At 35.6% G+C, this 17098-nt stretch overlaps 1 long non-coding RNA gene across 1 annotated transcript; it reads left to right on the top strand.

Annotated features, from left to right (window-relative positions):
• The first annotated feature begins 10520 nt into the window (after positions 1–10520).
• Positions 10521–16074, top strand: LOC107668495 (uncharacterized). Its single transcript, XR_001631903.1, has 3 exons — positions 10521–10654; positions 13191–13369; positions 15944–16074. It is a non-coding gene; the product is annotated as an uncharacterized LOC107668495 (long non-coding RNA).
• Positions 16075–17098: the final 1024 nt, after the last annotated feature.

Raw genomic sequence — 17098 nt, 5'->3', positions numbered from 1 at the left:
GCCTGATCATTTCACTACACAGCCAATTACTGTATTTATGAAGGTGCGATGTGTTAATTTTGTTCCCGGCACCTTTCGGCATTCCTCTGAGCCTGAATAATGGCTTAACCAACATTTATCTGGGCATCCATCCACGTTTCTAATCACTCGCCTCTGCTAGCTCTCACACGCGGGTGAATAATTCTGTCCCACCATCTTTCATTCCTAAATGACCTACTGATCTCCTCCATTCATTATGCAATATATGGGAGACAGAATTTAACTATCCATGTCCATTAATAAGAACATTACACATTAAATTATCTCATAAATGTTAATTAAATTAAAAGTAGACTATGCCTGGACGATTATTCATGGGGTTAACTGGGCATAAAGTTTCAAACTTTGCTTTTTGAGGTCCGAATAAGTCACGTCATATTGTGATCACAGTTGTTTAAGACGAGACTTTTACAAAATATGAATCACCATTATTCTCCAATTTAATGATTATTTTAGGAATTGCAAACTTTTTTTTTTTCTGAAATACTATGTTTACTTAAATGAGGCATTATCTTAATATCTTAATAATATGGCCTATATCTGAATAAATTTCTAGAAAATAAATCTGTACACTGGATAAAGCCAGGTTCAAAATTATTGTTTGATTTTGTTGACATATTAGAGTTAAAAGTTTTTACTGTGGGGATTTTGAATTTCTCTTTTTATCATTTCATAAATCAGAAAATGCACTCAATAGCCCAAAAAAACATAATTTTCACCATGTTTTTAAAAACTAAACTGTTGTATAAAATAAGGTGAAATATATATGAACAAATCCCTCGGTAAAAATCTTCAGAATATAGACTGGAATAAAACTGTAAAGCTTGGTTTATGTCAATACTACTGAAGTTGAGAAAAAAATAAAATGGTCTTTGAAATGTATGTATTGTAATTGAAATGTACAGACACAAATAGATCAAATGCAATAATAAAATCAACCAAATGATATATGAACAAACCCCTCTATAAAATCCTTCTGAAAATAGATAAGAATAAAACTGTAAATGTTGGTGAATGTAAGTATTACTGAAGTTGAGATAAAAGAAATCTACAGATGTGAACAGATAAAATGCAATAATAAAATCAATCGAATGATATATGAACAAATCCATCTGTAAAAACCTTCAGAATATAGACTGGAATAAAACTGTTAAGTTTAGTTTGTAATTACTACATTGATAAAAATGATTTTGTGGTAAAGTAAATACTACATAAAAACAAATGTAATTTCTACATAAAATAATTTAGTTCAGGTAAGAATTAAAAAAAAATGTAATTCTATATTACTACTCAATTTAAGGTTGTAGAAATTAAAGTTTGAAATTATAAGCATATTTTACTTGGAATTGTTTGTTATGTTTAAAAGGATTCTTTAAGTAAATATCAAAGTTATGATCCCGTTTTTCCCATCATGCTACACTGATAAAAATGATTTTGTGGTGAAGTAAATAATACAGAAAAACAAATGTAATTTCTACATTAATTTAGTTCAGCCAAGAAGTAAAAAAGTAAAAGAGTAAATTCAATATTAGTACTCAATTTAAGCTTGTAGAAATTAAAGTTTGAACTTATAAGTATATTTTACTTGGAATTGTTTATGTTTACAAGGATTCTTTAAGTAAATATCAAAGTTATGATCCCGTTTTTCCCATCATGCACTGGGGCATGAATAATTAAAAAGGTTCAAATTTTCAACTTAGTTAAGTAGATTTTACTTAAAATGTATGTGTGCAAAAACCTGCAAAATAAAAATTAAGTAAATCTACTTCTTGTTTTTTTCAGAAAATATATACGGCCTTTATATATATATATATATATATATATATATATATATATATATATATATATTGTCATTTAATTCTACAGACACAAATAGATACAGTGCTATAAAATAAACACTTAAAAGTCTATTTTGCATGTTTAAAAGTTAAAAGTTTAAAGAAGTTAAAAATTTATGAAAAACCAAAGAGCCCAAAATCTCAAATATTCACCAAAAAACTATAAACATACAGACCTGACAGACTAACAAAAAGTTTTTTTTTCTTCTTACATGCAATAATCTGCTCATGACAGTGAGTCTGCATTTGAGCAGGTAATGTGACTTAAAGTAGACGATTAGAAATACTGCAGCGCCCCCTACAGATCGATATATACACCTATATATATTTAACAGGAAGGCTCTCTGATAAATAAAGCAAAGGAACCAAGTATTCAGTTTCACAATGTGTCGCTGAGTATCTGTCCGATTCTTGATTGGGGTTAAAATCCCCTGACAGAAGTCAAGACTCGGCGGCGCTTGCCAAATCATTAAAGCATTCATGAATGTAATGGGCCAGTCCTAATCTCAAATGCTATCAATGAGGCCATTATATCCAGTGCCATTGTACATGTTTTAGCAGGCAGATAAAAGCACAAATTACAGCAAATTATGGATTTCAAAAAGAGACGGAAATCCCAAACTTGTAATGCAATTGTACTTTTGTAAAGCTTTTGTCCGATGCAAAAAGAAAGGGGAAAAAATGACATCTTTCCTGTCCGCTTTCAGTCCAAACCACAAGTCAAAGTCTCTCGTGTGTGGAGTCCAAATGAGCCTGTTGTTTTTGGGATAGGCTGTGTAGAATTTCCCTTTTTTATTTAAAATATATATTAAAATCTGTCAGGTGTGTTAATGACCAGTGAGGTAAGAAAATCTATATCCTACTAGTTTTGGAGAGGAAGAGAAAGACAAGCGCACAACGTCCAAGTTTACATTTGAAGTGAAGGCTCCATGAGGCCCTTGGGATCTTGCTGGGGGGGGGGTCATTTAAAAAAAAAAAAAAGACTTTTAAAGATATGTATTGTAAATTAAATCTATAGACGCAAATAGATGAAGTGCAAGAATAAAAACAGCCGAATGATATATAAACAAATCCCTCAATAAAAACTTTCAGAATACAGATTGGAATAAAACTCTTAAATTTGGTTTATGAAAGTCCAACTTAAATTGAGAAAAAAATATTTCTTGATTGGGGTTAAAATCCCCTGACAGAAGTCAAGACTCGGCGGCGCTTGCCAAATCATTAAAGCATTCATGAATGTAATGGGCCAGTCCTAATCTCAAATGCTATCAATGAGGCCATTATATCCAGTGCCATTGTACATGTTTTAGCAGGCAGATAAAAGCACAAATTACAGCAAATTATGGATTTCAAAAAGAGACGGAAATCCCAAACTTGTAATGCAATTGTACTTTTGTAAAGCTTTTGTCCGATGCAAAAAGAAAGGGGAAAAAATGACATCTTTCCTGTCCGCTTTCAGTCCAAACCACAAGTCAAAGTCTCTCGTGTGTGGAGTCCAAATGAGCCTGTTGTTTTTGGGATAGGCTGTGTAGAATTTCCCTTTTTTATTTAAAATATATATTAAAATCTGTCAGGTGTGTTAATGACCAGTGAGGTAAGAAAATCTATATCCTACTAGTTTTGGAGAGGAAGAGAAAGACAAGCGCACAACGTCCAAGTTTACATTTGAAGTGAAGGCTCCATGAGGCCCTTGGGATCTTGCTCATGTTTTTGTATTATCTTAAAACAATCCCATAAGTCTCAGTCCAAGCCATGCAATCGCAGTGAAATTAGACTTTTTTATTTATTATATTTTTGATTTTACTGGGTGCAGGCAGGGCCTCAGGCGAGATTATGAAAATGGGCCCCGCCGCTGTAAAAACATAAAATAACTTTCAAAATAAATAAACAGAACCAGTGCTACAAGATAAGTGTTGTCTTTCTTTTTATGAGAAAGCACTAAATAATAATATAACTTTGTGTGAATCTGTTGTTCTGCATTAATATTTAAAATGCAAACAAACAACTGGGGTTATTATTATTATTATTATTTATTTATTTTATTTTTTCTGTAAACTTATAAGGTATAACTACAGAAAAAAAACAGGAAATTGTGAGATAAAGGTTAAAATAGGAAATAAAGTCACATTGTAACACAATGTTAATTACTCAAAAAAAAAAAACTAGAGTAACAAGAAAATGATAAGATCACAATTATTAGATGTAAATTCACAACTACAAGATGCAAAAATAAAGTTGCAATTAAGTGAAATAAAATCACAATTGTAAGATATTAATTCATAATTATGAGATAGAAATTCACAATTAGAAACAAAAAATAAAGCTGCCAAATAAAGTCACAATTACGAGGCATACAAACTGAAATATAAATTCACAATTGTGAGATATCAAGTCACAATAAAAAAAAATATAAAAAGAGAAATAGTCACAGTTCTGAGAAATAAATTAGAAATTATAAAATACTTTTCAATACGTTTCAATTCTTGGATATAAAGTTACAATTACTAAATCAAATAAGTGCTGCTAAATTGAATCTAATCTGATCGTTTCAAAATGCGAGATGGATTTTGAAAGCAAACAGTGGCATATGGAGTAACTTAAGGGATGTTGGTAGGACTTCTTTAGAGTAGATGCACACGGTTGGATAAATCCAGTTTCTGGGTGTAGAAGAATTTGCCAGCGACTGGTTCATGACTGAGGGTGTGGAATATGGCAGATGACAGGAAACTCATATATTTCTATTATCTTTGTAGAGTTGCATGAGCCCGTCCTTTCATTCCCATTACACAGAGTCAGTAAAGCCTCCATATGCCAGCCAAACTTCACACAAGGTGGAATCAATCCAGATATTTCCTCCAATAAAAGCAGCACAATCTATTCTAAGGCGTGGTGTACTGTTACAGGCTGGTGTGAGAAGTTTTTTAACAGTCCTAGGTAAGCCTGCAGCATTTCTGTTGGCACGCTAAGCGAGACTCAAAACTCACTGAAAGGCATTGCAACCAAAATGATGTTCCAAATGAAAAATGTCATTGTGCTTGAACTATTTCTTCCTTTTTTGCGGAAGAGGTGTTCGAGGAATATAATGTAGGTCATTGTATGCAACAAAAGATTACTAGCATATGTCAGTGTTGTGTTTTGTTTTGTTTAATATTTGTCTGTACAATGAAAGTCAATGGGGTCCAAGGTTTTGTTGTTTTGGATCAGTTCACTATCATGATTTGTAACTTACTTTCTCATGTACAAAACAAAAGATATTTGAAAAATAACGTTGTTTCGTAACGTTCTTTCATAACGTTCTTTCATAACCTTCCTTTCTTGTGTGGAAAATGACATAATATATATATTTTTTTAAATCTCAGTTTTGTTTTGTTTTGTTTTTCCCATTCAATGAAAGTCAATAGAGTCCAATGTTTTGTTATTTTGGACCAAAAATATCTATATCTAAAATTGTTTTGTTTTGTGTTTTGTTTTGTTTTGTTTTGTTTTGTTTTGTTTTAGATTAGATTAAAGCATTTTGCTTGGGTTTGCCACCAATATAAGATTTTAAATCTTTCCTCTGCAAGTAAATAAAGAAAAGAAAAGTGACAAATTCACTTCATGACACTTTTTTTTTTTTTTTGGTTTATGGCCTGCATCCTGTGTATATTATTAATATAGTACATATTATTGTTGCCGTGACAGCAATAATTCATCAACAGCCCATATCCAGATGTGTTATGTAGTCAGGAGGGATTTTCTGCATTTTAAGACATTTCAGGTGATTATATTGTTGTAATGCTCTACAGTCTCAGTAAAGAATGCTAGTATGAATGTTTGATGCATCCTCCACCACTTAATGCTCACAACCCATGAGGTTTGGGCCTTTTCTTGATTTGCATAATTCCTTTAGTGGATGAGGTGCTAAAGTAATGCAGACAGACAGCAAATGCAAATAAACAACACTATCAGAGGGCACAATTCATTCTTGGTGAATTTCTCCCTAAATTCCAGTGCACTCAGGATGTGAGAGAAGTTCACACTGTCATCTCTGTAATTATATCATACAGTAGGTGCACTCAGAGTCTCTGGCTTCAGTTGGAGCGGTGTTCAGCTCACGTCCAGCTATTGTCAGGCCGCTTGGGCTGAGGCACATGAAATCTGGATGGTCCTGGTGAGTGGGAAGTGCTGATTGAAAACTGTAAGCTCTGTTGGGGAAAGGGCACCAGGGGGACAGCTCAAAGACAGAGCGATGAGTGAGACGCCTGAAATAAATAAGTAAAAACAAGAGAATAAAAGACAGAGAAGAGTGACACGGGCGATGGCTTCCCTTTTCATGGAAGACATCAAACAGACTACTGCTGAGGAGATCTTTTGTGTGTTCAACACAGAGCAGGAATGAGAGCGAGAGAGAGGAGGAGGAGGATTAGAGAATATTCTAGACAAGGGGAAAATAAATAACTTCAAAAAAATGAAAACTTCATTTCTGAGACTTTCACAAACTAGTTAAGTCCTTAAATATGATTAAGGGTAGTCATTGTTTAAAAAAAATATATAACAAATTACATTCAAATAAAAAATAAAAAGGAAGCAAACCACAGCAAATTAAGCAAATACTTGGGGTTATGTTAATAATTAATGACTGTCGTTTTCCGCTAGTTACATCCTTTGAGATTAAGTATAATTAGAGTTTTCTTTAGCTCTAATAAAAAAAAAAGAAGCAAACAACAACAAATTAAGCAAACAGTTGGGGTTATGTTAATAATTAATGATTGTCGTTTTCAGCTAGTTGCATCCTTTGAGATGAAGAATAATTACCGTTTTCTTCAGCTCCACAAAGACATTAAATATATAAATAAGTCCATAAGTACAGGAATGAAAGAGAAAGGCAGACGAGAAGAAAAAAATCGCAAACTCTTGAAATTATGGTTCTTCGCATATTGAAAAAATATTAATCTGATCACTGACTTATCAAACATTTGAGACTACACTGTTAAAGTTGATTATTTTGACAGATGTTAATTCATATATTTTAAGTTTAATATTATTCTACATAATTCTACATTTATTCTACATAATTATTATAAATATTAATTACTTTTGTAATATTAATTATATAATATTGTATTAGTGATGTGATTCAATCAATGCTTTTTGACACATGGAATAAATCAATTTTTCTAAAGTCCAATAATGTAATACAACATAGATTACATAGTGTACAAATATTTATTTATTTTGTATTCACTTATGATCCATACATTGTAAATAAATGCTGTACATTCCAAGAGATATGAAAGCCAAAGCAGTGATTGGATCTTCTCATATTTACATAAACAACAGCAATTCAAGTGAAAGATAAATACATTTTAACCTTAAAAAAAAAAAAAAAAAAAACTTTTCTGGGATTAAAATATTAAACTTGCATTAATACCAAAATGAAAAATGATCAATTGCCTTTTGTAAAAAAATCAAGGCTGTAAGCAGACATTTGTGTGCAGAATATCATGATATAATTTAAGCAATGCCAAATTAAATATGATGAGAAAAAAATAAACCTGAAGAATTCAAGAATGGCCTTTACACATTAAAATATTCAGTGCAAAAAAAAACATTTAGCAGTGTAAAGGTGATCTTTATGGTGTCTGACAGTTTCAAGGTTGTCCTTTGAATTTCCCAGCATTAACTTCTCCAGGCATTCTCAAAGCATGATAAATTACAAAGTATTACTCAATAGAATTTCTTGACAAACCTGAAATACAAGCAACAGACTTTTATTGAAACAGCCCTGAAAGTAACCTCACCACCCAGGATCAGTGACACAGCTCTGCTTATAAAGGAAGCACATTGAGTCCAGAAAGTTAATGTTTATCCTCTGTTATGATTGGGTCCTAAAAGTTCAGATTTTAAATCCAAATCAGATTTGTGTGCAATATCAACAAAGCCTTGGATATTGTTTATCCAAGTTTTGATTACAGACAATGAAACCAACTATACATATATATATATAACTACGACAGAATATTAATTTTAGCAGAACTTAAAATGTTACCCATAACTCAACCATTTTTCCTAGTAAGGGACTCCTGTGTGAACTTGAGACTTTATTTGACCTTACTAAAGTAAATTTGTATTTATCAACTCAATACTTTTGGGAATATGCTCAGTTTAAAATTTGGATGGAGCTCTGGACGACTTTGGAACATGTGGAAGGTTTATTGGATCTTACTGAGGTTGAGATACTCCCTTATACTTATAATGTACTGTAATATCCTTTTAGGAGAAAAGAATACAGAACATTCCTTTTACAAACTGTGTTTTGTAGTCTACGGCCAAAATATGTCACTGCTGTAATTTCACTGAAAATTACTGAAGCTCAAATATCACGAAATTAAAGAAACTGCAGAATTATGTTCAATTTTGCACCTGTGAGAAATGGCCAACTGGGTCTTCCCACATTACAGACGGGAAATGGAAAACTGTGAGAAAATGCCTCAGTTCAGATATATTGTCAGTGTCCACTGGCTCTATTTGCTATCTCTGGGAGGTCGCGAAGTTGGGGGAGGCCGAGAAGATCAGTGGAGTTAGAGGATAAACAGTCCAGCGAGATGACTGGTATTTTTCTGTGTCTTGGCTCTTATTCTAGATATCTGTCTTTAGAAAAACACTCCACAATATTTAAGAGCTGTCTGACCATCTATCCAAAAACTAACAGCGGACTGGAAAGTTTGTGTACTGGGGTGGAAGGTCCCATGTCAAGGGTTTCCTGGGGACTTTTAGTGTAGATGCTCACATGCAGCTGCTCTGAGCTGTCTCTAGATGGGCCGTTGTGTGCATGTGTTCATGAAGTTCCTGTTCCTTGAGGCAGAAGTTAGCTCAAAGTTGTTCCAAAATATCTACGTAAATGTGTTCGTGTTCCTGAAGACTCTGAGTAGCCGGTACAGGTGTGTTTAATTAGGGTTGAAACTAAACTGTGCAGGAAGGTGGCCCTCCAGGAACAGGACTGACTCATGGCAGGGGTGCCGCACTTAACATTTTGAGATAAGTGCACCCTGAGCACGTCCTTTGGCCGAGTACACAGCAACCCCAACTTTAACCTGGTCAACTGCAATCTCGAAAGAACCTTCCTGAACTATACATCTTGTTCATGGGATTTCACAAAAGCAAACTACTACCTGACAGTATGTGGCATTACATCACTAACATGTGGACCTGAAGGAAGACTGCAAGTCCTTAGTGTGTCATTCGGGAGTGTGATTGAACATTACATTTATTCTTTGACAAGTCTTGTGAGATTCCCATGCACTGTATTCAGTGAGACCCAAAGCAACCCCACCCCTAACCCAACCCTAAACTTGTCAAATATGTATCTTGCAAAAAAATGTATGAACAACATCATTGTGGCTCTGGTCAATGGGATTCCATTACTATCTGATAGCAGCACTATATTACTAACACACTGACTGGAGAACTGAAGAACCTTAGGGCAGCATTTGGGACATGGCCATGGTAACCCTCATTCTGCGAAAGTTTCGCAAATTCAAATTCAGGCCATTCATGCACTGTGTCCATTGGGTCCCAAAGCAACTCCAACCTAACCCTAATCAAACACGTGTTTCATTAAACTTTCGCTGAACAAGCTTTACCATCCAGACAGCACTGGTCCATCTAGAGCAGGGGTGTCAAACTCAATTCCTGGAGGGCTGGAGCCCTTCAGGCTTATTTGGAGCCCTTAGCAGGGTTGGAACAAAACTCTGCAGGGCTCCGGCGCTCCAGGAATTGAGTTTGACACCCCTGATCTACAGCTTTACCATCTAGACCAGGGGTAGGCATTATCAGTACTGGAGTGCCACTGTCCTGAAGAGTTTAGTTCCCAAAAAAAAAAAAAACCTGCCTGTAGCCTTAGTAATCCTGAGGACATTGATTAGCTTGTTCAGGTGTGTTTGTTTAGGGTTGGAGCTAAACTCTGCAGGACAGCGGCACTCCATAATGCCTATCCCTGATCTAGACAGCACTGTGGCCAACCGTGTGTACCAAGCAAGAGTTTTGCTGAACTAGTTTTATCACTATACTAGAGGTGTCAAATGCTTTGTCCAAATACCCACACTTGCGGTCTTTGCACTTGACAACTTATATGACATATTTCCTGTATTTGGCCCAAGCGTTCAAGTGAGGATGAAGACCACAAGTGTGTGTCGAACTTTTCATTACCTGGTGGGACACACTTATAATATTGTAAAAATGCAAGTGTTTACATAGCTTTATTTTAATTTGTGCAACACATCTCCTTCGCATAGAGTTGATCAGGTTGTTGATTGTGGCCTGTGGAATGTTGGTCCACTCCTCTTCAATGGTTGGAAACTAGTAATCTAGACATCACCGTAGCTCTGGTCCATGGGATTTCATAGCAACTACTACCTGACAGTGGCTCCAAGTCATGTCACTAGCCCCGATTTTCACTCACTGACAGAAAAGGGGTGTCCAAACTCAGTCCTGGAGGGCTGGTGTCCTGCAGAGTTTAGCTCCAACTTGCCTCAACACACCTGCCTGGAAGTTTCTAGTATACCTAGTAAAGACATTGATTAGCTGGTTCAGATGTGTTTAATTGGGGTTGGAGCTAAACTCTGCAGGACACTGACCCTCCAGGACTGAGTTTGGACACGCCTGAACCAGATGGTAACCCAGACAATCGTGCAATGTGAGAACAGCAGCGATTTGATGACTTTGAAAATCATGCAGTGTGTGCCCGGCATTAGAGGAGGACTGCAGGACTCTACAGAAGCATTCAGCACATGACCATGGTAACCCTCAGTCTTGCAAAATTTGGATGGGGCATTCATTCTAGCTTAACCTTGTCAAACGTGTATCTCATGAGAATTTCAAATGTACCTTATGAGAATTTCCATTAAGACAACCATGCATCTCTGGTCCATTGGATTCCACAGCAAAATACTACCTGACAGTCTATGCGCCATTGTGTCACTAATGTGTGGACTGACTGCAAAACCTTAGGGTAGCATTTGGGGCAGAACCGTGGTCATCCCCATTTTGCATAAAGTCTCCCGAGATTTGCATGCATCATTCATGCATTTTCTTCATTGAGTTTGAGAACAATCCCAAGCCTGACTAAACACTAACCTGTTAAATGTCCATCTTGTGAGAGTTTTTCTTTCTGAACAAGGTCTACAATCAAGTCATCACTGCAGCTCTAGTCCATGGGATTCACACCAACTTCAGCCAAAGTTCAGACGTCTGGGCCATATTCCACCCCCAGAACCACAACACTTCTGGACACTGGAGATCAAGGGATCCGTTTGTGTGAAGTGTCAACAGTATAACCATCCATCAAATCTTCTCTATACTGTTGGGGAAAATTGCAGACCCAACAAAACATGCTGTGATGTGCCTTGAGATTGGGAAAATCCACAATAGTGGACATCATCAGCAAATTTATCTTGCACTCTATTCCTTTTGCTCTTTTTTTACGTTGAAGGATACAGTCGAGACAAGCTTTTGGAAAGTGGTGGACCAAAAGATTGATTGGGCTGGTCTGCTCAGTGTAAAGTCCACCCTTTTTATCCGAGCCATTCTCTAAACACATGTTACCCTTCTTGGCAGATGACAAGTAGATGAATCCAGGTCTTCCAAGTGTTTATACATGCCATAGACTTTTGTTCTCTTCAACACAAAGTTTGGCAAAAGCAGTCTCGCGTGTCAAACTTTCTAATCCCTGATTGCCAAGTTAGAAGACATTCGATGGATTTCTTTTTTTATTGCAGAAGTCCACTGATGTCAAGTAGTTTGTTTTCCTCAATGTAGCATTCACCCATAATGGGGGTTGCACACTTGTAAAGCACATGACAAAGTGACAAAAGTGCATGATTTAATGGGATTCATTAGAGGCCGGTCTGACAGAGGCCATCGCCAAAAAGCTTCCCACGCACACAAGCAGAGCTCTGTGCAAATATGTTGCACAAAAAAACAAATGAACTGCAAGCGGTCACATCTGGCCTGTAAAATGAATCAAAGAGTGGATAAACAATGTGCCATTGAGAAGGAAGAGTTCTGGAGGACACTAAAAGTGAAATGCAATAAAAAATGAAAGTTTAGGTTGACTTGTGTGAGAAGTGGTTTAGTTCACATGTGACATGACTGAGACCAGTGTTAATATAATAATGGTATTATACAATTTAAAAACAGTTTTATTAATGGAGAGTGGCTGATTGGTCAGTATGATGTTTTAGCCAGGCTAAAATACACAGTATCAACTCTAACACGAAACACCTGCACACAACTGCAAACACCAGTTGAGGCAACTCTTAAAAGGATAGTTCATCCAAAATTAATACTTTTTTTTTTGGCCATATACGAGGAAAGTCAGCAGAAAGCTATTGCCTTTACATGTATGGACAAAAACAGTGGAAATATTTTTTCAAAATACAGTATCTGCAGAAGAAAGAAAGTCATACAGATTTGGAAGGAGGGTGAGTCAATGATAACTGAAAGTTAATTTTTGGCTGATGTTTTCATGTTTTTTAAAACATTTGATGAAACTGCTTAGTAAAATTATATTAATTTTGGAAATTTGTGTCAGTAATATTTTCTTTGCGAAGTAATAGTTTTATAATATTTTTAAATGAACCACTTTTATACCCACCATTGACCACACATCAACACTATTTTATATTGATGTTTGGGAACCCTAAACAGGCCTATAGTTTGGTTAGTGAGCCATGTCACTTGGAATTAATTTATTTCATGAAAATGTTCTGTTCTAATGGCTGTTTTAATTTTATTGTGGTTATTCATTCATTCATTCATTCATTTATGGAAATTAACTTTTTTTCCTTCAAGGCACAAAATATTCATTCAATTAAATTATTTTTTTTAGTGGTTTAGCTTTGCTATGAGCAGTTCCTAATATCAAGTATATCAAGTGTGACAGGTTAGAGACAGTCTGTTTCATCACTCAACACAGTACCTTTTTCTGCACTAAAAGATGCTCTCTGCACATGCCTTACTTTAATCATTAATTATTTTCCTTACCAATATCTCCTTTTGTTCTCTAATTGTTTATTTCATCTTTCAATAGATTCTTTGGTGCCATCACAGTATGAGCCAATGTTTCTTATTGTTTGCATGTATTTCACTCTCTTCAGATGAATTGTTGAGGAACTGTGCTGTAGAACTGTAAGGGAACTATTTGATGGCTATTTATTACACCCTGGCCTGAAAATCAAACAGTACTCCCTTCCCATAAGCCTTTGCCTATACCCCATCATGCGTCTTATCCATCTCATCTCTTCAACACCATATGTGCTTTGTTTGACTCTCCAGGCGGCATGAAAAAAAAAGCCTCGTCCACCATCTCCAGACCACTCCAGCCTGCCTTTGATGGGATTAGAGTCCATGGTGACGTCATCCGAAAGCTCTGTATAGTAAAAATAAAACCCCTTTTTAAAGTCAGGCCTGACAGACATGCAGTTTGCTCCTCTTCCTGCGGAGCGCTAATGCAGGTAAGACAAGGTGAAATTCAAAAATTTTCAACATAAGTATAAACAAACAATTGGTTAAGGGCACAAGATGGGAAGCGCAAAGGGATTGAAGGATAAGTGCTGTGTTTTGATTACCTCTGGGCAGGGTTAAAAAGTCTGCATGAGTGGCACTTTCCATGAATAGTGCACAAAATAGTCTTTTTTTCAGTACAAGGGGGTGCTTTAGAAACTCTGTTACCATAAATATCTAAAAACCTGAGTTAGGCTTTGTGATTTTCATTATTGTTTTTTTTTTCTCAACAAACATTGGTAACACTATACTTAAAGCCTTTATATATAAAGCATCATTTTAATGCATTCATTATGCCTTGTAATGCACCTTATAAATGCATTGTCTGATATCATGAATAATTGTTACCAGTTTTAATACGTAATAATGCTTATCTATTAATTGTTACACCTTTAGAAAACATAATGCATTCAAACACATGACAAACAAACCTTCAGATATTAGAATGCATTTTAACTTTGGTTACAATTGATTAAAAGATATAATGCGTAACAATTTACATTATGAATACCTCATTCAAACCGCGCTTTGCTTTGACAGTCAATCACTGGCGTTGGACTTTTGAATCAGTATCGTTAATGTTACACTATTTTAGTTTATGTATGAGCTATGCTCTGATTTTAAATTGTAATTTTGACAGCTCCTGAAATGGGTCATACCATTGATTTTACCAGAGCAAATAGAAAACTCGGTTGATAGAAGGACCCAGTTATTGCATGGACGGAGCAAGAACAATGTAGCCTAGGTGTCTTAGGCATGCACACAGTTCAGTTTAATGGTAAAGTTTGCCCTCTTTAACAGTGCAGTTAAACTAATTGTACGAAGCTGAACAACATTGAAATAAGAGCCCATGCATTTTTACGTGCATATGACTGACAGATAAACCATGATTTATCTGTGAGTCAGATAGATGCCCATAAGAATGTAATTTGTTACAATAGGAGAATAGTTGACTCCAGGCACATTTTCGGTAGAATGTAAAAAGAGCATTTTATTTAACCCATACCTAGGCTTTGGGAATCCCAAATTGATTCCAATTCTGGAACAGGATACTTAAGGTCAGGAACCGGACACTTGTTATAAAATTACAATTTCGATTCCTCTTGGATGTCGCAATTTTAAGGAATAACAGCATTAAAAAAGATCAAGACAAAAGATAACAGGGTTGCACATTTAGCTCAAATTCATCTCTCGATACCCATTGGGTTGTAGTTCTTGCCTGATTACCTTATTTTTCTGTTAGCTATTTACATTTATATTTCTTAACTTTTTTGACTGATATTTTCTTCTGACAATAAGCTTGATAACAGGGTTGAACTGTTAAGCTGGGCAAATATGCCATACGGTATCATAGTTTCTGGCAAATAAAGTGAGTTAAAATTAATTAAAATGTCATTGTAATTACACAAATATCAGTTATGAAAACATGAATATCCTTATGTCAAAAGTGTGACATTATTGAATAATTTTTATTATTTAAATTATTATTCTATACAGTCAAGAATGCCAAAGGCTAAATTAACCATTTTAAGAGGAGTTACAGAGATTTGATGCATTTAAAATTACCTTTTCATGCTATTTTATTAGTACATAAAAAAAACTGGGAATTGTGTAAATAAAATAGTTTTAAATGGGATACTAAAGCGTACCAAGTTAAATGGGATTCACACTGAGAGAGAAAAAGAGAAAATGTATGCGTAGAAGACATGGGCTAATAACTTGCAGATGATGTGGATTGGCCCCCTCTTTGCTTCGACTCATGCTAACTGTCATTCCCAGGGGGCCGAGGGTCACCTGTCTATCAGCAGCAGAAATATGACCATTTAGGTCATAAATTTTCTCATTTGTTCTGACGGCAGCCACTCGTTAGCTGTGTGGCGGTGCTGAGCGATGACGCAGTGGTCACTGAGGCCAGGCCACCGAGTTTAACATGCATTAGCTCACTGCTCGCCTTTAATCTTTAATGAAAGGAGCCTGTCAGTTAAGACGAAGACATCAGTTAGCAGAAATTAAAACCTTACAGTGAGCTGCACTTGAGTCGTTTAATATATAAACTTACTGACTGCTGTGCCTAGACTTACTAAGATGAATTCCTTGTGCAACTGTGACGAAAATGGCCACGAAATCTAATAAAAAATGGCTATGTTGTGGTATATTGTGTTTTTCAGGTGTGCATTTCAGATTAACTCCAATGAGAATGTTATTTCAATACAATAATGTGCAATATAATGGGGTGAAACTCATGAAACCTGTAAAGAAATTAGATTTTGCATGAAGAAAATTAAGCCTATTTAAGGCATTATTATGACAATACATTTTTTTCACATAACTTATAAGATTCATAGAGTTAACAATCTTAAACATTACTTAGCAGATGTTATCCAAAGTGACTTCCAGTATTTCAATTGCTGCAATCAAATTTAACATTATTCGCTGTCGTTAAGGTATTCGAAACCGGATACAGACGGACACTCAAAGCAATTTCCCTCTCTTAACGTCTGTCTTTTTCTACCTCACACACAGAGATCTGAGTGCATTACCCTGATTGCAACACTTAATGGAGTCACAGTCTTTCCCATGGGTGACCACCATCTCAACAAATCCACATGAGGGCAAAGGTCAGGGTGAATGTCACTTCCATGACTGTCTTAAAAGCCCGGCAGCATCCTAAGAGCCACTACACTGGGAATCACATCTGTCAGGTATGAAGGGTTTGAGAGCTGATTGATTGTGGAAAATAAAATCTGAAAGACAACCTTAACTGTTCAGCTGTAGCTTGAATTTTGACAGCAAGTCAAAAACATTGTGACTAGTTGGTTGAATGATCATATATACTGTATAAAATCAGCTTATCAGTCAGCGATCAGCTCATATACAACACAAAGATGCATTCACATGACTTAACCCAGTAAATAAGACTTTAAATTTTATGAAAATAATTTCTACTTCTTCTATCCTACTTCTAAATGTAGTAAAGTGAAGTGACCATCATTCACAACCCATGTCCTCTGACAATATTATCTGATAACCTTATTTAATCTTTAACCTATTTAGCCTTAACCTGCTGCTAACCTTAACCTCGGATACCAATTTCTAACCTCAGAGGTTTGGAAGTCCATCGAACTGCTATCTCTGTAATCACTCCAAGACTTAAGAAACTGGGAGCTGACCCTAATAATTTTGCAAATTTTCGCCCAATTTCCAATTTGCCCTTTCTCTCAAAAATTTTGGAAAAAGTTGTTGCATCTCAGGTTCATTCCCATCTTTTAAAAAATAGCCTGTTTGAAAAATTTCAATCCGGTTTCCGCCCTTTGCATAGTACAGAGACTGCCATGGTAAAACTTGTTAATGATTTGCTGATGTCAGCTGATTCTGGACTTTTAACTATACTTATTCTACTCGATTTAACCGCGGCCTTTGATACAATTTCTCATGAAGTTCTCTTAGATAGACTATTCTCTATAGGTATTACTGGTGTCCCTCTTAGTTGGTTCAGATCTTATCTCTCTGGGCGCACACAATTTGTTCAACTTAAAAATTTCAGATCATATGTCTCACCTGTTACAGCTGGTGTTCCTCAAGGCTCTGTTTTGGGCCCTCTTTTATTTATTATTTATTTACTACCCCTTGGTTACATTTTTAGGAAATATGGCATCAATTTTCATTGCTATGCTGACGAC

Source organism: Sinocyclocheilus anshuiensis, unplaced genomic scaffold (genome assembly GCF_001515605.1).
Source record: "Sinocyclocheilus anshuiensis isolate Anshui unplaced genomic scaffold, SAMN03320099.WGS_v1.1 scaffold1955, whole genome shotgun sequence".
Taxonomy (NCBI): Eukaryota; Metazoa; Chordata; class Actinopteri; order Cypriniformes; family Cyprinidae; genus Sinocyclocheilus; species Sinocyclocheilus anshuiensis.
This window is presented reverse-complemented; position numbering and strand designations above follow the sequence as displayed.